The 14,090-nt window shown below is 41.5% G+C and overlaps 1 protein-coding gene across 1 annotated transcript in view; it reads right to left on the reverse strand.

The window, feature by feature from the left end:
- Positions 1 to 356: 356 nt before the first annotated feature.
- DSEL (dermatan sulfate epimerase like) overlaps positions 357 to 14,090 on the reverse strand; it is a 38,567-nt gene continuing 24,833 nt past the window's right edge. Inside the window, exon 3 of the mRNA XM_081150350.1 lies at positions 357 to 375. The gene's annotated coding sequence lies outside the window, so the exon portion shown is untranslated. The remainder of the gene's footprint in view (positions 376 to 14,090) is intronic.

The following is a 14,090-nucleotide window of genomic DNA, read 5'->3' on the forward strand; positions in this document are numbered from 1 at the left end:
TCCCCGGCTGCTGCTGGGGTCTCCCTCACTCATCAGAACCGGGCCGCATGGCTGCTCTGTCCCTGGGGACTGCATCGGCGGGCTCCCAGGCCTCCGGGCGTGTGTTGGGGGGACAGGGACAGGGACCAGCAGACGCTGAGGCTTTGGAGAGGGACTCCCCTGACTGCCCAGGTGGGCCGGGGCCTGGCAGCGACGGCTCGGGCTGCAGAGGCCACAGCTCCCCCCTGCAGGCCACAGGGACACGGGCCTGCGCTCTGCCCTCGCCCCCTCGGGTCCTTCCTTGGCTTCCCTTTCCCCAGCCACCGGCTGCAAACTGCCTCATTTCTTCAGTTATCCCGTCTGGGAGTGTTGTTTGCTGCGGAAACCCAGACTCATCTAGGAGAGAAGCAAATAACTCTGATTACAAAATTGTTTCTGAAAAAAATGGGGGGGGGGGATATGTCAATAGGTATTGTGTGGGAAATGAGCACATAAAAATTGCGTTGGAATTTTTAAAATCGGCTTGGTTAATATAAAAATAAAATAAATTCTTGAACATGTTAGAAAAATATAACCTAAGAAAAATTTTAAACAGCCAATAAATTATTCTTAATTGAAGGTGAATGACGGGTGTTTGTGGTTTTTAGGATTTCAATGTAAAGGGGATCAGAAAAATATACCACCAATGTGTTTATCTTTTTAAAAACACTTAAAGGTGCACCCTCATCAAATGGACATACTGTAGGCTTTGAAATCAGTTAAAATAGGAATAACTGGAGATAACTTCAGAAAAACATGATTTCTAAGCTGAGTAAAATGTCAAACATTTTCTGAAAAAACCTGCTATTCACATACTATTTCAAAACAGTAATCAAGATTTCAAGTTCAAAATTATAGTAAGATGGAGAAATGAGAGGAAGGTTACTCTTAAAATTTTTTTGGAAGTTAGGTATTTACTGCTTATTACACATGGCTGGGCCTTACAGTCTCACTCTGGAACCCATAATTACTAAATTTTAAAAAATCATTTTGCAAAGTAAAAGGGAACCACAAGTAGAATTTAAAACAAAATACATACAACTTTCATGGCACTGAAGGAGAAAGAACAAAAAACAAGTAATGGAAAGAAAGTGTGCACATCAAAGGAAAAAATCAAAGGAAACATAAATAAATTGCAGGTGACGGAAGTGAGCCAAATATTTTTTATAACAGTACTTGTAAATAAAATAAAATACTCTATGCAACAATCAAAGAAGAAACTCTGTGATGGGGTCAAATAAAAAAGTCGTAGATCACGCAACTCCCCAGAGACGTGCCTTACACAGAGTGACACTAACTAAGAGAGGTAACATCCCAGGCAAATGGGGGCAGAATTCAAGGCAGAAATCATGGAGTGGTCCACAATCGGTCATCTCCTCTAAGTACAAAGGACTTTTATAATATAATCAAATTGATACAGAAAGTCTTTGTGAAAAATGAAACTGAAAGAAACAATACCAAACTGCTTAAAATTTTAAAAAGGCATAACCATTAATTCAGAAGGTACAGGAAATCAATGGGTTTCGGTCATGCAGGCTGACATGTAAAATAGTATAAATGTCATATTAATTTTATGTGATATGGATTATGCCTGTAACATAACAATATGCATGTGTTAACAAAATGCATTTTTGAACTTCTGTAATGAGACTAAAAGGAAATGGTTGCATTAAATGATCTATAGTTCTCTTAGAGTTCAGTTTTGGTTTTTGAATCCAAAACTATGCAGCAGTTGGTAAGTTACTCCCTGGGTGATGCACATGAGTATTTTTCTTTTTCTTTTTTTTTTTGTTTTAACTTGCATCATGTCTTTCAGGCCACTAGGGTAACATCTTAAAAATTATTGCTTCAGTGGTTCCTCATAGGATGTACTTTTGAGTTTCACATCCTATATTATATTCTGGGCAACTGCCCGAAAATTACAAGACACTTTTTTTGTAGTAGTTTGTCATCTTAGGCATCCAGTCTTGGCAGAAAATCCAAAGATCGAATGAGAAAAAGGTCAAATCTCTTAACATTGAGAAATTTATACAACTCCAAGTAAAAGTCAGTTCCCAAAGCTCTCCTAAGAGACCAAACACAACAGTAATGTCTTGATTGATAGACAAGTTGTTGATGAAATAAATTTGTCCTTTCTAAGTTGAGTTTAATTTTTAATTAGCCAATGAGGTTTTATTGACCTAAACTGTTCATTAAATAAGATGCGTTAGGAAAGCGATTAAAAGTTCTAACAAAAAATGCTTTATAAAAATTATATGTTCATTATCAGCAAAACTTCCCTCACCACCTACTTCCTGGGCATACTTTCTTATTTCCTAGCTTTGCAATATTGGGATGAAAATACACTACAGCGATGCATCCAACTATGACAATCACTGTGATCCACTGCAATGGTGTAGCCTCCTCTAAGAAAATCCAATACAAAATCAAAATTTATGTAGTCAAATTATGTGTAATTATGGCATTGAAATATATTACATCATAAAGTTTATTTTCTCTTTTGATTTCTCCATTTGTGTTTAATTCTAAGATATTAAAAAATACATTTTAAGACTCAATTCATGAAGAAATGATTGATAAGCTAGACTTCATTAAAATTAAGAACTGCTCTCCAAAAGACAATGTCAAGAGAATGAGAAGACAAGCCACAGACTGGTAGAAAATATTTACAACAAACACATCTGATAAAGCACTGTTACCCAAAATATACAAAGAACTATTAAATGCTACAATAAGAAAATAAACTTGATTTAAAATTGGGCCAAACACCTTAATAGACACCTTATCAAAGATAGACAGCAGGCACATAAGCACATGAAGAAAGTGTTCCACATCGTATGTCATCAGAGAAATGCAAATTAAAATAACACCGCTATTAGAATGGCCAAAATCTAAAATACTGACAACACCAAATGCTGACAAAGATGTGGAGCAACAGGAACTCTCATTGATTGTTAGAGGGAGTGCAACATGGTAAAACCACTTTGGCCATATTTTTATAAAACTAAAGGTGATGTTACCATATAATCTCACAATTATATTCCTTGGTATTTACCCAACGGAATTGAAAATGTATGTCTGCACAGAAATCTGTACATGGATGTTTATAGCAGCCTTACTCATAATTGCTGTAACTTGGAAGCAATCAAGATGTCGTTCAGGAGGTAAATGGATAAATTGTGGTGCATCCAGACAATAGAATATTATTCAGTGCTGAAAAGAAATAAGCTCCCAAGCCATAAAAGTACATATTAATAGGTGAGAGAAAATCTAAAAAGGCCACATATTGTATGATTCCAACTATATGACATTCTGGAAAAGGCAAAAGTGTGGAGACAGTAGAAAGATCAGTGGTTGCCAGGAACTGGGAAGGGTGAAAAGTGGGGGGAGCACTGAGGGTTCTCGGGGCAGTGACGTTGCTCTGTATGATACCATGATGATGGACACATGTCGCTCTACATTTGTCCAAACTCAGAGAATGTGCAGCACCAACACTAGGTGAACTACGGACTTGGGGTGATCGTGGTTTGTCGATATAAGTTCATCAACTGCAATAAATAACACTGTGGTGTGGGATGCTGATAATGCCAGATGCTGGGCATGGATGGAGGCAGGGAGTATGTGGAAAATCCTCGTAATTTTGCTTTTAACCTAATATGAGTTTACCAAATTATACTATAATGTGTAACTATTGTGTAAAATGGGGTATGTTTCTAAAGTATATCTTTTATATAGTTAACATACATGTAGAGAATTTTTTTTTAAAATATATCTTTATTGATATCAGAGAGAGGAAGGGAGAGAGAGATAGAAACATCAATGATGAGAGAGTCATTGATTGGCTGCAGCCCGCAACCCGGGCATGTGCCCTGACCGGGAATCGAACCCTGATCACTGGATCCTAGGTCGACGCTCAACCGCTGAGCCACGCCCGGCCGGGCTGTAGAGAATTTTTTTATAAAGAGCAATGCAGAGTTAGTGGTGTGAATGAGAGAAAACCTAGTGCACTTTATAAATAAATGATTACTGTTCTGTACAGAAATATGTAAATGTAAAGAATAGGGAAGAACCCAGCCAGCGTGGCTCAGCAGTTGAGGTTGAGCATCGACCTAGGATCCAGGAGATCGAGGTTCGATTCCTGGTCAGGGCACATGCCCGGGTTGCGGGCTCGATCCCCAGTCAGGGGCGTGCAGGAGGCAGCCGAGCAATGACTCTGTTGTAATTGATGTTTCTCTCTCTCCCTCTCCCTTCTTCTCTGTGAAATCAATAAAGATATACTTAAAATAAAACAGAAAACAAAAAATAAGGAAGAAAATGTAGTTGAAATCAATTAGGAATTTGTTATTCCGTGTGATACTTCTCATGATATCAAGTCTGGAAGCAGTTTCACCCTCAGATTTCCTCAGTGAGCCTCCAGGTTCATTTCATGTTGTGCTTTCTGGCTCCTGACCCAGGGTAGCCCCTGGTCCTAGGTAAGCAGCACACCTGCGGTGGGCCTTAAACCCCTGGTACAGAACGGAAGGAATGGGAGAGTGGGCAAGGAGGTGAAGTCCAATATTCTACCAGCTCAGAAGACAGGAGGGCCCAGGAAAGCAAGGCAGAAATCAATAGTTATTATAATACTTAACAAACATTGGGTACTTTCATTGAACATACATTCCTCTGAGGTTTTTATAGATTAACTTTTAATCCCCAAAACAATCCTATGAAGTAGAGGCTATAAAATTGAATTTTCACCTCACTTCACACACAAAAGTCAATCAGTGATGAAGATCTAAATATGAAGATAAAACTATAAAATTAAGACACTTTCAGAGAATAGGTTAATGACATACCTTTGACACAAAACACAAAAAGTGCAAAAAGCATGATAAATTCAACTGCACTGAGTTTAAAATTTTAATATTCATGAAATGTCACCATGAAGAATATGAAAATACCAGGCAAAGTTATTTGTAAACTGGAAATGGACACATTACTTATACACAAAATATATAAAGAGCTTTCTTGTCCAAGGATATTAAGACAAACAACAAAATTTCCCCAGAACCTAAAGAGGCTCTAGAGGAAAGCATGACCCCAACCCCAGGGATGTATGAAAGAAAAGATGGTCAACTCGTCGGGAAAGCCCGAACCGAGCACGCAGCGCATGCCCTTCTTACCCTCAGCTTGGCAAACGCAAGGAAGCCTGGCACTGCGCGGCGTGGCGCGGAAATGGAGCGAGGCACACCCTCCCCCTGCTGCTGCTGAGGGCACAGATTGCCCCCTGCGCTTTGGCTGAACGGTTTTATATTAGCTGTTTTAAACGTATATAATTGAATATGTTTGAAAGTCCTACAGTCCAGATAATGCGCACCTATGTATATGCCCTAAAAAAACTACTATTATTATGTTAAATAATAATAATAATATAAAAAACAACAACAAAACCACATATAATACTTGTACAAGGCTTATGTATGCAGAATCTACTTTTAAGTGTACCATATAATTCATTTAGGCTTCAAAATTATTCTGTGAAATAGGAATTCACGCATTTCCCACCATTGATAAGCACACATGTGTAAGTGGAAAATGCAAAAATATATACAGGTCAAGATAGTGGTTATATCTTTAGTGGTCAATGTATATATTTGATGCAGTGGTAGGGTGATGGGGTTTCTAACATACTGCAATATTCTATTTTTTACTCTAGATAGTAGCTATATATAGTCACTATCTTGAGGTTTTAAATATATGTAACAAAAAGTTTAATTTTTGAACTTTATAGGTGGGGGAATATGAATGTTGGTATCTCTACACCAACATGTACCAATATATATATAACTGCTTTTCTTTCTACATTTTGTTTTAATATTATCCAGTGCCAATGGGGCACCACGAAGGATACAAACTCTTATTTGGGCTGCAAAGAAATTGGACAAATACATTTACTACTTTCTGTATTCGAGGTTGCAGAGATAAATGGAGACATCTCTGGCTGCGAGGCAGGCATACATCATGCAGGTTAGTATTAAGTGCTGAGACGCATGTACAATTTGTTTCAACAGCACAAAGAGAGACCAGACAGCACCGCTTACAGAAAATCAGGCATCGGGAAGGCCTCATGCAGAAGATTACAGTTACTCCTGGGCTCGGAGGAAAGGTAGGAAACCTCCGGATGGCAAAAGAGGGGAAAGAACACTCACCCTGTAAAGAAAAGTTCAAGGAGAACAAGCCCACAAGCAGCGACGTGAAAAGCCGGGGTAGGACTTCAGGTAGGACCTTTACATTTTTTACCAGAATTGCACTACCCCTGATGGAATTAGTTTGCGTGGGAGAACCCAGTGTCTATCAGGATTAAACTACCTCTGATGATGGACTGATATTTTATTTGATTGACAGCCTTTAAATTGTAGTTATTTCTTGACTATGTTGAGACTGTGTTGTTAACTCTTATCTGCAATTACCTGACACTCTGGTGTATGGTGTTTAATGTTTGCTAAGGGGGATTTTTACTCCCTTCTCTAATTTAAAAAAAAATCTGTCTAATCCTGACTATTAGCAAGTTATTGATGAGATCTGCCTGCCCCCTTGTCCTTATGGAGCCATGAATTCTACCATTAAAAAGCCATATTCAGTTTTCATTACATCAGCATAGTTCTTCCATTGTTCTGCTGATAATATTCCGTGAACAGGAGCAATCACCCAGTTGTCTAGACATTCGGGAGAAGCTGAGCATAAGTACATACCTGCTGGGACAAACACCCCCAGATCGGTGGCTTCCTATAGGACTCATGTGACAAATGCAGGTCACTGGCCCTCCCCCGGTGGCACAGATTCCGTGGCCTTTCCTTCTGGGGCTCTGCCGTCCTGAAGCCCTTCCCTTCTACTTATGAGGACGAGAGAGAGCCTGCAGGCTGAGCACCATGGGCTCTCTCCACGTTCCACAGTTCAAACCCCAGGCCCTGCTCCCACCCATCAGTTGTGCTCAAAGGGAAAGGAGGTCATGGACCTCTGATTTGGAATCAAGTCAGACACATGAGTAGCGGGTAACCCGGGCGCCTGCTTCTTGTGATTGCATTTGAAGTGGGAGGGGGAACGGTCTTGTGGACTCGAGCCCTTACCTGTGGCATCTGAACTATCTCTGGCTGGACAGTGTCAGAATCAAGCTGACCTGTAGGACAGCTGGCAGGTGTCACGGAGAAGCAGAGAATCGCTTGGTGTGCAGAAAAGTGTCAAAAGGGAAGTGCTCTCTGTGAAGGTGCAGGAGACAGGCAGGGAAGGAAGACTTGGGGGGTCAGAAGGGATGACCTGGGCTATCCCCCCCAACTCAGAAAGTGGAACAATGAGCTTTCCCTTTCTACAGACATCCCCCCAAAGGGGGCGATGGACACAAACTGTTCCCCCTGCATCCTAAACCTGCCCCTTCCTCTGGTCTGTGTGCTGCTCTCCTGTCCCCCCGGGCCTCCCCAAGCTGCCATTCTTGTCCCCAGGTTGTCGCCTCACAGCCACAGAGGGGCTGAAACTACTCCACTGAGGACAGCGATGCTGGGTCACTGTGTCCTCTTAATTTTAATGCCCGTCGGTGAATTTGCTTGTCTCTCGTGGACTGTCTCTCCCTTCCTCCTGCTGTATCTGAAGCCGTGACCACGGTGACCCTTCTGTCTGTGCCCTGGTGTCCTTTCCTACCGGGCACCGTGGTTCCTCTGCCCCTGCCGTGTCACTGCCCGACCGTGAGGGGGTGGACGGGCTCCCAGAGCCCGCCTGGGCCCGCATTTCTCAGCCGGTCAGATAACAGGAGACGCGGCTGCACTGCCGGCTGGTTTGCAGCGCTGAGTCCTGACCTGGTGGAGAACCGTTGTGTCTACTGAACGTTTCACAGTCTCACAAATGAAAACTGAGGTCCGTCACTGATATTTTGGGATAATGAAGCTTAAATTCATGAAAGTTAGGTGACTAGACCAAGATGACATAATCAAATAAGTGAGAGGCTACCTATCTGGCTTCCTGGTTCAAATCCCTGCTTGGCAGTCTCCCTCCCCCCCCCCTCCTATCTCCCCCCTTTTCTTCCCCCTCCTCTATTTTCTCTTCATGTATTTAAACCGGCCCCAATTATTACTGATAAGTTCAAACCCTTTAGAGGAGACGTAGATGCAGAGATAGAATGCCTTCAACTCTGAAAACTTAATTCTTAGATTCCCCAGAATATACCTTTATTAAGAACCTATTATGTTTGATTTTATTTCATTTGCTTAACCACAAATGTGGAAAAATGAAGAATTAACCTAGAAAAATAATAGTTGAAGTTTCGAGAGAAATATAATCATCATTGCAGTAGTTTGCAGCGCTACTACTTGGTACAAGTTAAGAAGAGTGACATGTTTATTTCACTGTAAAAAGGCTGCCACATTAACTGGTGGTTTTATACTGTATATCTGAGGATGAATATGACTAATCGTGCCAAAGAGTATTCTCAATTCTAAACAAATAAGCAAATACATTCTTAGCTCGGGTTCAACTTCCTGAGAAACCGTAAGATAATACCAACCCTAACCAGCCAAAATTTAACTTATTTCACCAGTGAATAAAGAGGCAGTTACTGTGCTAGTGAAAAATATTTTCAAGAACTAGATAAATTCAATGCCTATGATGCGGAATTTTAACATAAGCAAACACTGATTATACTGGTGATGTGAAATCCTCATTACGGATGGCTTCATCAAACATCAGAATTGCTTGAGCAAGTTCAAATTGCTCCTGCGGCTCCCAAGTTCTCTGCAAACGGCAGAGGGAAGCAGATGGTGACCGGGAGGAGGGGTGCGAGGGGGTGCCTCTTCATGCCTCCGTGTGGTTTGGTTTCACCGCTGTGTGGTCCCAGATAAAAGGAAGTTCAGAGGAACAAAGGCAGTCACTCCTGGCGGGGGGATTAAGCTGGGAAAAGTAAGCCATTGGCTCCTCCACATCTCTTTCCATAAGTACACTTGGCACGAAAGAAAATATATTTTCTGTGCGTCAGTCAAAACTGTCCTGCTATCCGACCTTCATTATCCTGCAGGGAACTTACCAGGCTTTGAAAGACTTGCCTTAAAGAGAAAAAAAGAAATCAAAACACATCAAAAAAGAAAATACGAATATATTGTGCTTCCTAAATGTGTATTTGACTTGGAACTAGGGCGCTACCTACGCTAAATTTTTAGACATTCGGGATTGGGGCGGACCGAGGAGAGAAATGTTTGCGGAAGAGCGAGAGAAAGGCTGGGCGTGCTGGATGTTGGAAAGTGACTTGGTCCTTGATTAAAGACCAGGTCTTAAAAAGATGTAGGTACCCCGTATTTGAAATTGATAATATTAAGCTTAATTTAACATATTTTATAGTTTTGCTTTCTAAGTAAAGTAGAATGGTCTTGCTTCATAATTTCCCCAAATATGTGTACAAAAAAACATGTCTTTTTTTCTGAGAGGACTAATATTGGCAAAATTATGTTTTGAAAAAATTGGTATAATAACAATTACTTTATTGAGCTGCACAGAACAATGAAATGCATATATTGAAAACGATAGTTTACATGTGGACTTTACCAAAATAACTTGTAAAAGTACGTATTTTCAAACACATGGAAACACACACACTATTTCATGTGTCCTTTGCATCAGTCGGTTTTAGAATAAAACTGCACAGTAGATAGTAATATTCTCATTTTATAGATAAGGAAACCATGGCCCAGATGGCTAAGTAACTTGTCCCAGTCCTACTACAAATAAGCAAGCCGAGCGCTGAAAGGAAGATCGCCCGGCTCCTAAGACCCGGCTCCTGCCGCTCCGCATGGCTGCTCAGAGGTCCCCGGCTTTTTGCACGTGGGGCCATTACAGCGTTGTGACTCCCATTTCAATCGCATCGCCTCCCATTAGAGGAGACCTTTTGTATCGTCTCCAAAATCTGTGGCTGGCATGTGGCGCCTCCATAATATCTCGGCGATGGTGAGTCACAGAGCAGAGCCTCACGTTGCAGCGCGGATCCTGACTTGGGCTTCCTTCCCTGCTCCGCCCATTGCTGTAGGACATGGTGGAGGCAGGTTAGAGCTTCTGGGGCTCTCTCCTGATGTTTGGAAACAGGATAACAATATACACCTCACTCAGCTTATGAAGCTTAGGTTGAATATACGCAGACCCGCATGCACAGCAGCGCGTCATGAGCACGACTTGCAGGCTGGGACCCTCACGGCCAGGAGAAGGCCTGAGGCATGCAGAACCGCTTCGGTTACATGAAAATATCTAGGAGAACTTCTCTCTGGCTGGACCCAAATAATATTTTATTGACACACAATTCAGTGCAATCGTGATAGATTAAGGAAGCAACTTAGCTGTAATGGGTATGGGTGTGTGCATGGGTGTGTACCTGGGTGCGTGTGCATGGGTATGTGTTGCACTGATAGGAGGTTAAGAATTTCTCCAACCCATACAGAAAAAACTGGGAGAAAACAAGGTGGTTTATGGTAGAAACAATGACGGAAATTACGGTGTATTTTGTGTACTTTGTAAGTGCACAGCGATAGCTGACAGCCTCCTGTGCACAGATGCTTGTCCGGTAGCTCAGTTTGTCTTCCCTGTTGAAAGTCAGACATCCTGGACATACGTTTCTCTCAGGTTTGGCATTCTGGCCTCAGTTTTTGAACCGATAACTGTCTTCAACTTGCTAGAGATGATAACCTGATTTCCTGGACATGTCTTTAATCCTGGAGAGATTAATAATTAAATATAAAGATCAAATAAATAAACCAAAGGATTTTATTATTTAAGGGTAAGAATAGGATACGATTTTAACCATTGGAGCGACGTGCGTGCACTTGCCATTGAGAAGCTGCAATGTTTAATGAGGTCGTTTTAGATATTCTGAGAGATCTGTCTTGCAATTTCCATTTTAAAAGGTCTAGTTAAATAACTCATCCAGAGATGTTACAGTGAGCTGAAGGCTATCACAGAATCGTGACACCTTTTGAAGCATACCGACATGGTTAAAAGAACTCCTGACTCTGTGCTGAAATTGTTTTATTTATTAGGTGTCCAAGATTTGTTTAAATTTTAGGCAAGTTTTGCTTTTTTGTGTCAGCATTTGAGTATTTTAAAATAAAATGGAATAAACATATTATATGTGACGATACAATTTAAAGTATCTGAAGAAATATAATTACTAAGTCATCAGTGAAAAGAGTAGAATAATGAAATTTTGAGGTGAGTTTATAGCTAAGCTGAAGCATTTTTATGATTGTCACTTTAATAAAATAGCCATAACTTATCTCTCAAATAACTGCAGTCTTTCTATACATAAAAGTTTCTCTCAGAGAAAAATTGCATTGTTGAAAAACTGCTTGGCTACATATCAGTTGCTTTTCATTTTTTTCCTATCACACTGTCCAGATTTAATTATTTCATATTAAAATTGTTTCATATTATTCTGTAACTGGATACATAAATGGTCCGTATCTACAAAAATCCATGAACCATAAAAACAATATAAAATTTTAAAATTAGCTTCCAAGAGGGTGCAGGCTGTGTCAAACATGATTGTATTTATGGCACCAATATCTAACTGAATTAATTCATATAGGATGACATTAAAAATTATTTTCTCAACGGACCCATGAGGGGAAGTTCTGAAGTTAGCTGAATTTGCCTTCGGTTTGGCACACAGAAGAGATGGGATTGTGAGCTTTCTGGCACCCTGGGGCGAGAGGAGACAGGAAGGCATTTTCTGTAAGGAGACAGCGGGCTGGAGGCCACCAAAAGAAGCCCATATTAAATTTTAACATTGCCTGTGCCATGCTAAAATTCCCCTGAAATACACCCCAAGTGTTAGGAAGAGATTGTATCACATCGTGATCTTTTATTAATGGTGCATTAGAGAACTGAGAGGAGATTCTGTCCAAGTTTAGGACAAATGAAGCAGAGAGAAAATATCAGGCTGCAGGCGTGCAGATAAGATTCGCAACTGGTATCAAGAGAACGCAGGACAGGTGACAAATCACAACCAAAAAACCAGATAAGAATCCCGATGGGACCCTGTGAAAATCCGGGGAAATTTATCAGAAGTTCTGGAGGTCACTAAGATCCTAGATAAAGGCATCAGTAGTCAAATGACGTATTTGTGCTTGAAAGAGTAACCCCAGAAGGCTGGCTTTCAAAGGAACATCTCATTATGGGAGCATCCTCATGCAAGCCCAAACATCAGCTAGCTTTGCTAGTGGAATATTTAAATATTAGGAACATATATCTTGAAGATAGTTCTGGCATATTAAACGTAGAGGCAGAGTTAAGAATCAGAGTGCTGGGCACAAGTCCTGGATTTTCCCAATTACGTGACATGAAACAAGTTTCTGAGCCTGTATGTCTTTTACTGTGAACATATATCATCCCAGCTTATGACTCGCCAGCTGCTGCTCTAGCAGGTTTACGTAGTCAACAGAGCTGGCCTTTACGATAATCCCGCGGTTCCGTTATTAAAACCCTTTTACATCTTGAGGAAACCGAGGGACAGTGATGTTCAGAAACTGGCCTGAAGTCGCACCCTGTAGAGGCCGGATGTGAACCCAGGCAGCTGGAATCCAGCCAAAGATAACTGACCCCCTGCTTTTCTTGGGAAGATTCATTTATTCTTGACCTCAACACCCCTTTGCTGAGTTCCTGAGACATTCATGGTGATATGTTGCAAAAGCCACAGCCCCATCCCTAATCTCAAAGAGCATGTCATTCCAGAAGAGAATGGTCTTCTAGCAAAACCCTGTACCCAGATGCCAGACTTCGCTGCGGATCTGTTTCATAATTGGTAGATTCTGGTATAAAGGAAAACAAGTATTACTAACCTATTTGTTAATATTCAGATGATTTCTAATTGTTCCTCTCATTATTTTACATAGATTAGACCAACATTCTACTTATTCTAAAAATATGTAAAGCGGCTTTCGTCAGAAATAGTTTGATTCCCAAGCTATTTGAACAGTGGTGGGCAGATGATTTGGAAAAATGACTTCTTGCAGTGCCATTTACTGGTATATGCCCTGCTTTTTTCCTGTGTCTCACAATAGTTAAAACACTATGGATTATTACCAAGTTTCCTAAAAAATTGTATTTATAATCAACAGAAAGGCTGGTTTGTTTTATCTACACCTGGTTTCCACATGCCGAGTGAACGGATGGATCTGGATTCCTTCTGGAGTACCCGTGGGGGGGGGCGGCAGAGGGGGCTCTTCCCCAGCCCACTGTGGTGGCTCCAGGCGCAGCGGCTCCCCCTGTGCCCTGGTCGCTTTCACACTCCGACTTCTCCCCTGGGCTTGAAGCCGCCCCTCTGGGAAAGGGCAATAGCCCACCCTCCAGTGCCCGAGGAGCAAACGCTCTGATTCTGTCTCCAGGCCCAGAGGCCTCTGAGGGCAGGTTCCCTGTGAGGTTTACGCACCACCTGAGACTGGACGGGACCCTGCCTATGTCTGTTCCTAAGTACCAGGACGCCACTGGGTCACAGTCCTCCAGCCGAGGCATTCTCTGTGATAAGGCTGTCATTTCGGTCTCCAGCAGATTCCTCTGTAGTCACTCCCTCTCTTCCTCTCAGTGGAATCCAAAGCAGAGAAGTAGAAGCATAATGCATGTCCCTCCTCAAATAAAGCTGCCTCCGTGTGGATTAAACCTCAGAGTTTTCACTGTTTAGAAGCACATGTAGTATGTACATGTGTCATATATATGCATGTATATAAAATGCAAAATTCTGTAAGGAATCATTTAATGAGCTACAGATTGTGCTACCTCTCAGAACACAGTGGTGGAAGGACCCTGTGACCTAATCTGAGAATCCATAAGCAATGGCAATACTTACAGTCTTATGGACAAGATGAAATGCATTATGACAGGGACTCGATGCCCACCTACGATGGCCACGTACTGACTCCAGAGCCTGCAAATAGGTGAGACTACATGGCAAAGTAGAACTAAGGATTCAGGTAGAATTAATGTTGCCCATTAGCAGACTTGGAGATGGGGGGTTATTCTGGATTATCTGGGTGGGTCCAAAGAATCTCAAGGATCCCTAAAAGTGGAGGAGGCTG

Source organism: Miniopterus schreibersii (genome assembly GCF_964146895.1).
Source record: "Miniopterus schreibersii genome assembly, chromosome: 10".
Classification (NCBI taxonomy): domain Eukaryota; kingdom Metazoa; phylum Chordata; class Mammalia; order Chiroptera; family Miniopteridae; genus Miniopterus; species Miniopterus schreibersii.